The sequence below is a fragment of the Mus caroli genome, unplaced genomic scaffold, assembly GCF_978045245.1.
Source record: "Mus caroli unplaced genomic scaffold, Mus_caroli_1 scaffold_6, whole genome shotgun sequence".
Taxonomy (NCBI): domain Eukaryota; kingdom Metazoa; phylum Chordata; class Mammalia; order Rodentia; family Muridae; genus Mus; species Mus caroli.
In genome coordinates, this window is record NW_028227261.1 from 12,310,156 (window position 1) to 12,325,602 (window position 15,447).

The window sequence follows — 15,447 nt, forward strand, 5'->3', positions numbered from 1 at the left end:
TTTTTTTTTAATACCCCATTAAGTCTGATTGACAGTTAAAGTTGTTGGGAGGCTTCACTATCGTGCCTCTGAGTGGCTGCGGCGACTTCCCCTCCCCCTGCGCCGTGGCGGGGCACGCGCCTGGGCGCGCACCCGGTCTCGCTGTGTCTCGCACTCTCCTGGGACTCGCTTCTCCTTTCTGCAAGCTGGGACTTGCTGCCCTAGTCCCCGAGGGCTCGTAGTCGGAACTCGAACACGCTGCAACCAACTCTGGCAAGCCAGTTTGCTGGATCAGACTTGGCTCCCAGCCTGGGCCAGGTGACCACCCCTGAGCGGCCGGGCAAACGGAGGGGAAACTCGCGCATGCCTTGATGCTATTGGGTCGCCAATGGTTCATTTCAGGTCACTTGGTCATTCTTCTGCCTCCAGGTAGGACCAGGAGGTTATGTTTCATCATTGCCTGATTCCCATTTTCCTTCAAAGAGTGTACATCCGAAGTTGTATTAACGTGTATTAACGTAAAGTCTCTCACATTGAGGTACGGGGACCCCTGGGAGGCAGGATTTTGCTTTGGGAGAAAGGGGAGCAGGGTAAAGGACCTCTAACCCCAGGTGCCAATAAAATCCCCATAAGATTAGCTGGGAGCATATTTATTGCTTATCTGGGCTAGAATTACCTCGACTGACAGCAATTTCCTTAATAACAGAAGCCTGTAAACAACACGTCTTCAAACCTATGCCACTGTTCAGTTCATCCAGTGCCCCCTCTCTGGGTACCCTTACCCAGCTGACCTTTTGGGCACCCACCTTGTACCCTCTTGCCCACCCCTTGTAAGAACGTCTCCCTGTTGGGAGGGCGGGACCCAGCTATTTAGACTTGCCTGTTGCGGGAAGTCTAGGAGGTGAGTCATGAGAAGCAGGCCCAGTTAAAAGTGCTGATGAGACTTGCCACCCGCCCCCTCTGCACATCCCTGGGCGGGAGAGGGAGAGACAGCCAGGGAGCCTGCCCTGTAATCTGGGGCAGCCCTTTCCAGCCCTGGACTTGTTCAGGCTGGGAGTCCTGGGCCTCAACCCCAAAGACTGATCCAGCAGGCCCTGGGTGCACAAGGAACTAACTGTGCTTTTAATATTCCCCGCCTGGGTGTGAACAAATCCCTTTGAGAAGTGCTGATTTGGGGAGGGGGTGGAGATCACTTCCTCTTTTGCCAACTACTGTAGTTCTGGGGAGAAGTTGTCATGAGAACTCTTAGGTTTCGATGAAGGGGCAAGGAAGTTGCTCTCCTGCGAGGAGCTCCTGCGATCTGGTCTGACATTCCACCCTCCAGCTGACCTCGCTTTGGGGACTTTGTCATCCTATTTCCCAGGTTACCCAGCCAGGAAGTACAGGAGGGAGGGATTCAGTCCAGACCTAATTTCTCTTCCCATCCCACCCCACTCTGGCAAGAAGGCAGGAGAGAGGTGGAGGACAGGCTTGGCCAAGAACTGCAGTGAAGAGTCCCTGCAGGCTCCATTCTTCTTTTTAAAGGACTGTCCAAAGGGCTGGCCGTTGCCTTCCTTAGATCCCACCCCACCATGGTGGCCATTTCGTCCATCTTCCAGGTCTATAAAACAACAGGAAAGAAATGGCAGCCAGGGAGGGTCGGACTCTTGGCCCCCAGCGGTTGCTAAGGCCTATGTACAAGACACCAAGTAGGGGAGACCCCCAAAAGGCTGCATAGCTTCTGCCCTCATCTATTATCCTTGGAGACGCCTAGTGGCTAACATGGGACACTGCACCTCTAAGCTACTAGCGTTTTCAACACTGGTAGGGCTAATGAGCTATTCTTTTTGCTTAGGCCTTTCTCTCCATGTAAGGCTAAGGACTTGTAAAGATCACAGCCTCTTCTCTACCTGTTTCATAGCAAAGGTTACTAACACATGGAGATCCAGCCATTCACAGAAAGACACGTATGTGTTCATCCTGTTCAGATCAGATGCTAGACCAGCTGAGTGACCAGGAGGACCCTTGTCCATGTCCCACAGGTGTGTGTCTGGGACAGGGGTGTAAAGACACTGTGAACCCCAATGGATCTTCACACATGCCTTATACACACTACAATTTCCCGAATGGCCTGGGGAGGTGGGTGTTATGTGCCCTCTCAACGCAATAAAGGAAACTGGGCCCAACAGATAAGTAAGCAATTCATTCAAGGCCACACAGGCTTCTCCCTGTTGAGTCTGAGCTGGAGTCAGAGGGGAGCAACAACAACAGCAACAGCAACAACAACAACTCAAAATAAAAGAATTGCCCCCCCCGCCCCCAACAAACTAACAAAACAAACCACCAAACAAAAACCAGCTAGGCAATTCCAAAAGCAACTGTCAGATGCAAGGTCTGGCCAGAGATAGGAAATGGCCCTGTTTCTACTTGGTCTACTGTCAGCATGTGGATTTTGTGGTCCTGGTATCTGTGAGCTTTAGGCTTCCTCCAGCATCAGCTTTCCAGAGATGAGCTGTAACCGTCTCTATCCATTTCCCTCCCTACACCTCAGTTCCCAGGAAATAGGGGTGGGGGAGCATCGGGCTAAGGTTGCACAACTAAGTAGGCTGGTTTCAATAAGAAAGTCGTAGTGTGGGATATGTGTCCCCGTTCTCTCTTGGTACTGGTCCATTCTGCTTTCTTGATGCAGGAGATACTGAGTCTAACTCTAGAGAGGAGCTTGAAAAATTTCATCCTAGCCTTGGGCGGAGGGCCCCACACTTTTTTTTTTTCATCCCCCTCCTGACAACGTGAAAGGAGCCTTTGTGGGCTTGGTGGGAGAAATGAGCAGAAGTAACTTTTCCATGACTCAGTCTTGCTGGGGCTGGGCACAGCTAGGGAGGTGCAAGAAACAACTCTCCTATAGGGCCAGTTGGAACCCTGTGGCGGAGTTGCCTTCCAACTTTCCTGGTTTGCGATTAAAGACAGTGAAAAGAGGTTTGCTGGCCTTACAATTAGAAGTAGGCTGTCTAGGGACTTGGGAGATGTTTTGGTGGGTAAGAGCATTGCGGTGTGCGCCGGCTTAGGTTTTTAATGTCAACTTGACAGGAGCTGGAGTCATCTGAGAGAAGGAGAATTTAATAGAGAAATCATCTCTGTAATATAAGGCTGTAGGCAAACCTACAAACCTGTAGGGCATTTTCTTAATTAGTGAGTGATGTGGGAAGGTACAGCTCATTGTGGGTGGTGCCATCCCTGGACTGGGGGTCTTGGATTCTTTAAGAAAACAGGCTGAGCAAGTCATAGAGAGCAAGCCAATAAGCAGCATGACTCTCTGGCTCCTTCATCAGCTCCTGCCTCTAGGGTCCTGCCCTAACTTCCTTCCATGAGAGTCTGTGATGTAGAAGTGTAAGAGAAATAAACCCCTTTCTCCCCCAAGTTGCTTTAGGTTATGAGATTTCATCACAGCAAAAGAAACCCTGATTGTGACACTGTGCAAGCATGGGAACCTGAGTTCCGGTTCCCAGGATCAATGTAAAAAGATAGATGTGGCCATGTGCTTCTGTAACCCCAGTGCCAGGGGTGGAAGTGGGCAGGGCCAGTTGGTGGATGGATCCTTGCTTGGCAGCTAACCAGTCAACCTAGCTGGAAAACAGCAAGCTCCAGGCTCAGTGATAAACCCCATCGCAAGGGAGTGAGGCAGAGAGGGACAGGAGAAATTCCAAGTCCTTTTCAGGCCACTGTGTGTGTATACACTGCCACACATACTCCCATTCACATGCATGTGTGATCTTGCACACTCAGACACAGTAGACTACCTAATGAGTTAGCTCATTGTGGCGCTGCGGCAGCTAGTGGCTTGCTGACCACTGAGCCCGTTCTGTTTTCCACCCAGCACCAAGCAATGAAGGCTGAGAGTTTTTCTTTTACAAAGTTCTCTCCTTGCCACCATTGCAACTAGACTTCCAGTTATCCTCTAAGATATAGAAAGGCAGGCCTTAAGCCTTGCTCAGTTCAGTGATGGCTCCATGCTACTGGGAGACAGCTGAAGCCCAAGCTCAGTGACCTGCAGTGATCCCTTCCCTCCAAAGAGACTGACAAGAGACTGACGTCTGGGCAATTGAATCCCGGAAGCCAATACTGGTGCCCACTGCTGATCTACTCCACCCCTTCACCGATCTTCAGCTCCTTTGTTTTTTGCAATGTTGAGAATGTAAGCCAGGAAAAGGACTCTATCACTGAGCCCCCAGCTTAGCCCAGCCCTTCAGCTTTGGAACAGAGTTTGAAAATGTCCAGTATACACAAAGACATTTACATACACAGACACACTAACATACACTTACATATACTTACATACACACAGGTAGGCTGAAAGACAAACATAGATATCGACAGACAGACAGACAGACAGAACAGGATCTGGGAACAATAACTGTTCTGGTGGAGAACCCAAGTTTATGTTGAGCTGGGTGTGGTAGTATACACTGGCAACTCAGGGGACAGAGGTAGGAGGATCATGAGTTTGCGGTCTACCGCAGCTCAAAAGTAAGTTCTAGACTGAAACGTTTGAGAATTTACCTAAAGGACTGTGGTCTAGAGGGTCTTCCCAATTGGTGGATGTCTGGGGCACAGGAACTGTACAAGGCAATCAGCATAGGCAGCTTGCCAGACCAAAGGAAACAGAGGGAGAGACAGACTTTAGATGGGTGGAGACCCCTGTGGGGAGGGCATGTGTGGCTCTTTCAAGACAGAGGAAAAAAGTCTGCAAAGCCCCCAGACTATTTCAACACTCCCTATAAAACACCTCCTCTTCTAATATGGAACATCTGTTGACAGTGCCCTTTTCTCTTTAGCAGGTCTGGTTGCTAGGACTGGAGACATGAGAAGCAGGTAGACTGGCTCCTTTGATCCCACTCAGTACTCCTAATCTCCAGTGGCCAGAGCACAAAGGTGAGTATTTTTCATGCAACCACACTCTCACCCCATCCTGTGCTCAGGCTGAGACTTGTGTTGTGTTGCTCAGGTCTCAGGCTGGCAGTGGGGACAGGCTTCTGCCAAGTCTTGGTGAACTGATACAGGGGCAGACAGGGTTCTGGATGCCAGGGTCAGGTGAGCATAGCCAGAGATGTGGCAGAAACGAGGAGGTGGTGGGAGGGTTGTTGTATCGAAGTCAGCTCACAGTTGCTTGTAACACCAGTTAGAGGGGATCCTATGTCATTTTCTGTCCTCCTTGGTCAGGGATAGGTGTAGCTCAGTAATAAAGCGCTTGTCTAACATGCAAGGCTCTGGTTTCCATCCCTACCTGTATTCCTGTACTCCAGAGGTTGGCAGAAGGATCTTAAGTTCAAGACCAGCCTGAGCTACAAAGTGAAACCTTGTCTAAAAGGAGAACCAACTCCTGCAAGTTCTCCTCTGGCTTCCATGTGTGTGCACTCAGGCACACATGAAAATAAATATAAGAAATAAAAAATTTTAAAGGATAAAAGAACTCTTTTTTAAAAAAATTCCAATTAGCACAAACATTTTAAAAGCATTTCTTGTACCCCAAATGCCATTCTAATTTCTCAAAGTTCATGTCTCATTTACTCCTAATGGAAAAGGACACAAAGGCCCGCAATAGTTTCCCCATGGCCCCAGGTTTTTAAGTAGCAAAGTAAGGTTCAATCTCCAGGATCTGCTTTGGATGCTGGGTCTAAGCTTGTTGCTTCCTAATAATTGACCTATCTGGAGACTTCCTATGAACACTAAGAGTGTTCTCGGGCCACAGGCATAGCTTTGTTCCTGTCTTCTGTGGGGCACACAGAAGCTCCTGGCTTCACCCACCCACCTTGGCACTTGGCCATTTGTTTCCTTAGCTGTGTCTGGCCTGCTGCCTGCCAGTGGGTACAGAGATTAGAGGTGCTGCTGCCAGCTGTGACTCCATTCATTGCAACTCTGTCATTGAAGAGACTCTGTTTGGCCACTTCTGTTTCTGCATAGATCGTTCTAATTACACACACACACACACACACACACATATACACACACACCCCAAAGCCCAACCCAAACCAAAATAATACCCAACACAAAGAGCAGACAAATATGAATGAATGAATGAATGAATGTGTGTGTGTATTCATTGTTTTAAATTTTATTTGTATGTTGTATATGTGCATGCATGCACATGGCATGTGCATGAAGGTCAGAGTACAACTTGTGAGTAGACCCTCTCTTTTACCTTGGAGATTCAGAGGATTGAATTTAGATCATCAGGCTTGTCAGCAAGCCCCTTTATGCTCTGAGCCACCTTGCTGGCTAGAAGTGCGTGTATTTGTAATTTGAAGCTTTAGGTCTCAGGCTAGGGATAGGTGTAGCTCAGTAATAAAGCGCTTGTCTAACATGTGAGCCTCTGGTTTTCATCCCTACCTGTATTCCTGTACTCCAGAGGTCGGCAGTACGAGGATAATAAGTTCAAGACCAACCTGAGCTACAAGTGAAACCTTTCTAAAAGTAAATGAGTCAGTAAAATTTTATGAAAATAAGTTAAAAAAAATCTGTCTCCAACTTGGTAACTAACTTTACCATTTCCTGAGAATTTTCCAACTACAGGCTCCATTGCTTTGAATAGTTGCCAACACAGTCTACTGCTGAGATGTATGTGTGTGTGTGTGTGTGTGTGTGTGTGTGTGTGTGAGAGAGAGAGAGAGAGAGAGAGAGAGATTGGTTTGTCCCCATTTAGCAGACAAGGCGCAGAGGTGGGGGGGGGGGGAGGAGTCTCTTCTCCACTTCATGTAAGTTTGAATGGTGTGGATGGGAACATGGGTGTAAAGAGCAGGTTTTCTGGAGGCTGAGACCCTGCAGCCTGTATCAATGCTTGTTGGACTTGTGAGGCTGTATTGTCATGAAGGAAGTGATCAAAAGCACAGGTATAACATTGACAATTGACATCATTATAAACATAAGTGGATGCTGGGATATGACTCAGTTGGTAGAGTGCTTGCCTAGTGATACCTAGCGCTATACAAACCAGGCACAGTGGTGCTGGGGATGTAGAGATAGGAGGATCAGAAGTTCAAGGACACCCTTGGCTATATAACACATTTGAGGCCAGCCTGGGATATATGATTTCCTCTTGTTTTCTAGACACCTGGGTATTTGAAAACGTTTATATTTGATTTTTGTTGTTGTTGTTGTTTTCGAGATAGGGTTTCTCTGTGTAGCCCTGGCTGTCCTGGAACTCACTCTGTAGACCAGGCTGGCCTCGAACTCAGAAATCCACCTGCCTCTGCCTCCCAAGTGCTGGGATTAAAGGCGTGTGCCACCACTGCCCAGCATAAACATTTATATTTGAAATGTACTTCCTTAGGAATAGAAGTGGTTTTCGCTGGCTTTCTATGGCTATCCTCAAATAGCTGAAGCAATTAGCTTCTTATGAGAAGAGCTTTGTTTCTCCTCGAGGCTTTGGAGTGGTTACCTTAGAGCCTCTGGAGAGGGTAGAACATTATGTCAGGAGAACATAATTAACCAAAAAGCTACCTGTATGAGCCAAGGCAGACAGGAGAGATCTAGGTACCACAGTTTAAGAGTATGCCCCTAAGTGGGCTAGGAGCCTCCCTCTAGCTTCCACTTTTGGAAGGCTCATCCCCTCTCAGTAGCATCTCCGTGGGGTTTAAACCACTAACACATCAACCTGTGGGGGACACTCATCAATCCATGGCAGAACCCCATTTCCACACATCTATAGTGATGAAGCCCTTAAGTTAACAAGGTACAAAATTCAATCACTGTGGGATCCCACCTTTGCAAAGGAAAATTTCTTGTTTGTTTAGTTGCTACTTAGTTGGGATTTATTGTGTTTGAGGCAGTATATGAAACACTTCATATTCTGATTTAATTTCACTTGGTGGAATAGTTCCCTCGAGGTAGGGTCTGTAACCTGTCTTGCATCAGTGGGAAGGAGGTTGAAGAACTCAGCTAAGGTCATGGAGACAAGGAGGAACAGATAAGGAGGTTTTAGTTGAGGTTTGATTCAAAGCACACCCCTCTAATTCTGTCTTTCTATGAGAACACACATGCATCCACATGACTAGAGGTGCATGCATGTGACCAGAGATGTATGTACATGATCACACACATGAATGCACACGACCACACATGCATCCACATGACCACACATGAATGCACATGACCATACATGCATCCACATAACCATACATGCATGCACATAACCACACGTGCATGTACACACCTGTAGACAGAGGAAAAAAAAGAGAGCAGGACTTAACAGCCTGTTAATACTGCCTGTTTTTTTTTTCTTTTTAGTTTATAAACTTATTTATTTTTTATGTGTATGAATGTTTTGCCTGAATGTATGTATGTGCACCTGGTACTCTTGGAGGTCGGAAGTGGGCATCAGATCCCCTGCAACTGGAGCTACAGATGGTTGTGAGCCACCATGTGAATACTAGGAACTGAACATGAGTCCTCTGCAAGAACAAGTGTTCTTAACTCCTGAGGCATCTCACCAGCCTCTGCCTCTCTCTTGATAACAGCAGTTTATGATTTCCTTCCTTTCTCTCCCCTTTCTCCCCTGCCCCCTTCTCGTGTGTGTGTGTGTGTGTGTGTGTGTGTGTCCAGCTTACTGTGCAGCTGAACATGACCTTGAATTTCCACCCCTCCTGCCTCCACCTCCGGAGTGCTGGAATTATGTGTGTGTGTGTCACTACACCCAGTTTATGTGCTGCTGGGTTTGATGCTGACTAGGCAAGCACTCTGTCAACTGAGCTACACTCAGACCACTGCATGCAGTCTCTCTCTTTAAATACCATCTTCTGTACATATCACCAGTGTTGTACACTGAGCTGTGGGAAACCATCCACTTAGTGATGGATTTTTTTTTCTAGTGATTTACTTTTTATTTTTCAAAAAGGTAGGCTTTTAAAAAGGACCAGAAGTCCTGGTGTGAGGTTACAGAGGCCTAACCATGAAGCCTCTACAAACTTCAGAAAACAAGTCAGAGAAGGAGCCAGGCCCTTTGCTCCTCAGAACCATGTAATCCATCCTATAATGCTGTGCTTTGCAAGAAAGTTCTGTGCGTAAGTCCCATAAAACCCCGTCACTTGGAGCCAGTCCTGAGCCCAGAACAGAATCTGCTAATGATCACTGCTTGCCAGGAGCCCACAGGAAACCACCAGACGTGTCGCAGGCCCTGTGCCTGCCTCCTGCCTAAGTCCTTTCCAATAAAGCCTCTTTTCATGAGTTTATAAAAACACTGCTCAGATACAGCTGGGTCTCTGCTTCTTCCGAGGTGAACGCTGATGTCTGTGGGGCTGGAAGGAGCTGAGGCCTGCCTTTGAGACAGAGAGAAAAATAACAGGTTTTGACAGTATGGACCTGTCTACCCTCACTCCTTTCACTCTAAGGATGTTCTGAGGCTGATTTGGTTGGAAAGTAGCTAAGTGGGATAGACAGAGTGTGAATAGCTAGCAGCTGCCCCACTTGGGATAGACAGAGTGTGAATAGCTAGCAGCTGCCCCACCTGGGATAGACAGAGTGTGAATAGCTAGCAGCTGCCCCACAGGTTTGCTCCTCTGTTCTCAGTTTGTGCTGTGCTAGCAATAAAACTCAGGCTTCTTTCTAGAAGTGGGTGCTGCCTCAGATGACTTCAGAAAAAGGAGGGAAGTGAAATGCAGACTGGTCTTTTGTTTATGTGATGAGCATATTTGTATGTAGATAGGTATCTGCATGCACAGATATTCCCCCTGCCTAAAGGGATAAAAGGTAGAGAGAACATTGTTCTTCTCCCTACAAAAGAAGTTAACGGAAGGTGTCCATTAATTAAGATCCAGGTCCAGCCTTGTTTCCTACCCTAGACATGCAGCTTGCAGCTGTGTACTCCTGGCTGTCCTGGAACTCAGTCTGTAGACCAGGCTGGCTTTGAACTCACAGAGATATGACTGCCTCTGCCTCCTAAGTGCTGGGATTAAAGGAGTGCACCACCACTGCCCATAATATCTTTTTAAGGTTAAATTTTTTTATTATTATTTAGCTAAACATAACATGTCTTGGTTTCCTCAGGTTTAAGATGATTTTTGGTTATCTTGTAGGGTTGTTGTTAGGAACATGGGCATCACTTGGCACTTGATAGGCGTTTACCTTTTCATTTCTCTCCCTGTCTCTGCCGTATTTCCCCCTAGACAGTCACCAGCCACTTAGTTCTCCTTGCTCCGTGTTTAAGGTTTCAGATAAGTTGTAAAAGCAGAAGCAGGAATTTAAAGTACCTTTCATCTTTACAAACTTTTTAGTTTTTATTTATGTATCTGTGTGTATGAGTGGGTACAAGCAGATACCCACGGAGGCCAGAAGAAGGAGCCAGATTCTTTGGCGCTGAAGTTACAGGAGTTCTTTGGAGATCTCTGATGTGGGTGCTGGGAATTGATTTCTGGTCTTCCGGAAGAACAGGAAGTACTTTAGCTGTTGATCTAGCCGTCATCTTTTTTCTTTGCTTTTTTGTTTCGTCCTCCTCCTCTTCCTCCTCCTCCTCCTCTGGTAGCACAAGATGGCCTTCAATCCACTCTGTAGGGGATGATGGTTTGGGACTCTCAATCTTCCTGCCTACACCTCCCAAGTACTGGGATAACAGGTTTGCTCCTCTGTTTTTAGTTTGTGCTGTGCTAGCAATAAAACTCAGGCTTCATGAATGCTGGGCAGGATAGAAAAGGAGAGGGAAAAATTTGAGGAATATAAGACACACCTCACCGAGGTGTCTGTATGTATGATAATGGCTGGGGCCTCTTATTGTAGTGGAACAGGACTCCATTGCTGGGGGCCTGCCCTGGCCTTTAGAGGTTCTTTGGTGCTGAGGTGGGAAACAGTGTCAGATGAAGGCCAAAGACTGATGTTCTCTGGCCTTGGAACTCTTTGTATTTTGTGACTAAAAGCTGCTGGTTTCTTACTATTCTGTGGCTAAATGCCACTGGTTTCTGGCAATTAACTCATGCTGTTAGCAGCAGGGGGGTAAATAAAGAAGTTTCAGTTGCTGGGATCTTTTTTCCCTGTCTCTAGGGCCCCTCACTGGCCATATGAGAGACTTGGAGCTTATTAACTCTTTATGAATCAGAGAGAAAAGAAAAGAAGAGAAAGAAAGAATGAAGGAAGAAAAAAAAGCGGAAATTCACGCATGCAGAATAAACACCCACTCACTCTGGATGAAGCAGAAAAAAAAAAGTTCCAACACCTTAATTTTCTTTTGTCAGCATATATACTGACTCTAAAAAATTCTCTCATACAACTATCCAGTATAATCATTACAGCAGAATAATTGATTACATGATTTTCTAAATACTTTTACATTCCAATAAGTTCATAGTAAGTTTAAGACAGTAATTCATGTCATAAATCGATAAGACTTAAGGAATAACAGCAGAATTGTTTATATGTCTTTCCATTAAGACTAGTATCTGACTAAACATTCATTATCTGTTACTAGTCCCATGAGTTCATTATAAGTTTAAAGCAATAATTTTTATGTCACAAGTTAGCATGGCTTTTTCAAAAGACAAATCACCTGCCTTGTGTCTTATTATTCTGAAGTTTTGTATAGATTAACTAGTCAATATTTTATTTTCTGTCCTTGCACATAAAACAAATTGTCCATTCCCAGTTTATGACCTTTAGTTACCAGATAGTGACCTCTTTCCTAGCCTAGAAGGAATGTTTTCCTTGATCATAAATTTGTTCCAAGCCTGCTTTCTTTTTCAGTGCAATTAGCCTGTGACACACTAAGGTTTACAGAGCTCTATTTGCAGCTTTTATTTTATAGAGGACTTGAAATTACTTGTATAAATTTAGGAGTTCTATAAAATTATCAGGAATTATGAAATCATCAATCTGTCTACCCAGCATTATTACATGAGAAAGAGAAGAGGGAAAAATTGTTCTTTAGTTATCTCTAGGGATGTAACTCCAGAATTACCAAGACAGCGCAGATGCTAGAACAACTCATTGCTCATTCCCTCCCCACGAACCTGCATTCACACTTGGATGTGTCTTACTTTCCCATACTCTCTCTTGGAAAGCACATAGCCCCACTTGGGTGTGCTGAACTTTGTTCTAAGCACCCTCTTTATTTTAACTCCCACTCTTAAGCTTGTATTAAAGTATCTTCAATAATATCTCCAACTCTATTCCATATTTGACAGTTTTGACATTCTTTTCAGTGTTAAAGGCACAAATCCCAGTTTGCACTGACTTGACACCCCACCTCCCCGCCAAACCACAAGCAACTCCCCAGGGTGCTGAGGGTGGCAGTGTGGAGCTGTGTCCTTGTCACCAAGAGGTGCAGGAACAGATCTATTTTTTTTCTCAATTGATTAGGGAGTTAAAAGGCTGGGGAAGAAATCATGCATTTCACTGCAGAAAACAAGTTCAACATGAGCCAGAATGAAGCAGAATTGGAGTTTATTAACAGAAGACCTTTAGGGGCTAGAGACAGAGGGCTTACTGAGTAAAGCAGTTGCCATGGGGATCTGTGTTTGGATCCCTAGGACTATGTAAAGGCTGGATGAAGTGGTATGTGCCTGCAATCTGATAGGTGGGGTGATGGAAACAGGCAGATCCCTGGGATCCACTGGGAAGCTGGGCTTAGATGAATTGGTGAGCTCCAGGTTACTGAGAGATGCTGCCTCAAAAACTAAGATGGAGGATGGCTGATGAAGACACTCAGTAACTAACTGCCTCTGGCCTCCACACACGTGCATGTACCTGCATGCATACATTATACACACATTTACATGGACACATATAATACACATATTTACATGGACAGTTAACACACAGACACACACAGACAGACAGACACACACACAGACACACACACACAGACACATACACACAGACACACAGACACACACACACACACATACACACAGACACAGAATCAGACACACACAGACACAGACAGACAGACAGACAGACACAGAAGTTTTAAAACATGGGCTTTTAGCATACCAAGTGCATAGACTTGGCTTCTTCTGGAAAACTTTGGCAACATATTTCAGCAGAAGCCATATCTAATATTTGGGTGGCTCTTAGGTGAGAGCTCAAAGATCTCTTCCTAAGAGATGTTACTCTCTCTCTCTTTCTTTGATGACTTGGATTGTAGGATGGCTCCAAAGAGATGTCTAGGTTGGTTTTTCCTCTGTTTTAGAAATATATAATTTTTTTTTTTAATTTTATGTTCATTGGTGTTTTGCCTGCATGTATGTGTGTGTGAGGGTATCAAATGCCCTGGTACCAGAGTTACAGACAGGTGTGATCTGCCACGTGGGTGCTGGGAATTGAATTCAGGTCCTCTGGAAGAGCAGCCAGTGCTCTTTATCACTGAGCCATCTCTCCAGCCCCCTCTAGAGGTATCTTGGATGGGCCTACATTCTGATAAGATAAAACTCTGGTCACAAGGGGCTAAGACATATCTTGATCTTTAAATGGCTTTCCTGTTAAGTTTGATGGTATAGAGATACTATTTCTGTTTTCCTGTGTGTGTGTGTGTGTGTGTTTGGGACATTTATGTTCAGGTGTGCTTGCCCTCAAAAGCACATGTGGAGGCCAGAGGTTGGCTTCAGGATAGCTTTCTTTACCACTTCTCCACGTTAAATTTTGAGATAGGGTCTCTTCAGTGGACTTTGAGTATACCATTTCAGCTAGGCTGGCTGGCCCCTAGAGTCCTCCTATGTCCTCAGTGCTAGGATTATCCATGTACCCACTATACCTTGGTAGCTCACAGCTTTACAGCCATGTGTCCTCCAGCTCCTGTGTATTTGATATATGTGTAAGGCCTCCATGAACAGTTGCACTTATGCATGTGTGCAATGTGTCCATGTTCTGCCAAATCGCTGGGGTGTAGAAGTGCCTCTGGGGAGGCGAAACTCAGGGAGCTCTTGACTTTGTTTACCCTGCACCGATAGATTATAGGGAAACACGGAGACACTGCTCAGGGGGTGGGAAAACAGCCCAAGCTGAGGAATTTAGCATGGAGAACTCTTTTATGGGCTATGTGACCACAGGCCGTGTTTCCTTATGTGGGAATTGTGGCATGTGTTCTGGGCCTGGAATCTGGCAGGGATCAGAGAGCTGCCTACCATTTCAGGTGGGTACCTGGTGCCGAGGACTCTGGGCCTGCTCAACCTTACAGAGTTTCCTGGCACTGTCTACTATCCCACACTCATGTGCGCATACCCACACGTTGATGTATAAAATAATTAAAAATAATAAAAGTAGAGCTGGCCATGCCTTTCATCCCAGCACTTGGATGATAGAAGCAGGCAGATCTCTGAGTTCGAGGCCAGCCTGATCTACACAATGTGTTCCAGGACAGCCAGATCTAAATAGTGAGGCCCTGTCTTAAAAAAAATGAAAGCCAACCAACCAAGAAACCAACCAAACAATCAAACAAACAAACGAACAAAAAGAAAAAAGTAAATCTTAGGCTGGAGAGATGGCCCAGCCTTTAAGTGTTTGCTGCTCTTTTAGAGGATCCATTTCTAGATGTTCTATTCCCTAGCATCCACTTTAAGGGACGCTCAAGGAGGCAGATTTCTGTGAGTTTGATGGCAGCCTGGTTTACAGAGCAAGTTTCAGGACAGCCAGGGTTGTTACACAGAGAAATCTTGTCTTGAAAAACACAAACAAATGAACAAACAATAAAAGATGATAATGTGCTTGAGCTGGCAAGATGGCTCAGTGGTTAATGACACTGACTGCTCTTCCAGAGGACCTGAGTTCAATTCCCAGCACCTATATGGCAATTCACAACTGTCTGTAAAACCTGTTCTAGGGGATAGGACACCCTCACACAGATTCATATGTAGTCAAGACACCAATGTGCATAAAATAAAAATAAATTATTAAAACAATTAGTTAGATGTCATGATGTTAGTGACAGAGATTGGGATGGAATTAGCTGGCCATGGTGGCAAGTACACATCATCCAGAGGCAAAGACAGAAAACCATGAGGACACGGTAATAGAAAGGAGATGGCCACCCCAAAGTTTGGAGTTGGAGAGATGGCTCAGTGGTTAAGAGTACTGGTTCTCTTGCAGAGAATCTGGGTTCAGGCCTCAGGATCCACATCATGGCTCACAACCATCTGTAACTCCAGTTCCAGGGGATCTGTTGCCCTCTTCTGGCTTCCAGAGACTCCTGTATGCACATGGCATATAGACACACTCAGGCACAAACATGTCACATGTACATGTAAAATAAAATATATTTATTAATAAACATTTCCTCCTCCCCTAAATTGGCTAGTATTATATATCACAGTATCAACATAGAAAGTCAGACACTGAACTACACCTTCTCCTGTTCCTTTCTCTTTTTTCTTTTGAGACCGGATCCATCCAGTCCAGGCTGGCCTCAAACTCCCTAGATAGCCACGGATGACCTCCAACTCCTCCTCTTCCACTTCTAAATGCTGACATTAGAGGTATACACCACCATGTCCAAGTTTATGAAGTGCTATGAAACAAACC

At 45.6% G+C, this 15,447-nt stretch overlaps 1 protein-coding gene across 4 annotated transcripts in view; it reads left to right on the forward strand.

Annotated features, from left to right (window-relative positions):
- Positions 1-65: 65 nt before the first annotated feature.
- The window catches only part of LOC110293451 (arylacetamide deacetylase-like 4), a 124,504-nt gene continuing 109,122 nt past the window's right edge, over positions 66-15,447 (forward strand). The window contains exons 1-2 of one of the 4 annotated variants that reach the window (XR_015047292.1): positions 66-408; positions 4,791-4,887. The gene's annotated coding sequence lies outside the window, so the exon portion shown is untranslated. The remainder of the gene's footprint in view (positions 409-4,790; positions 4,888-15,447) is intronic. The other 3 variants (XR_015047293.1, XM_029475838.2, XM_029475839.2) reach the window with 3 other exon arrangements.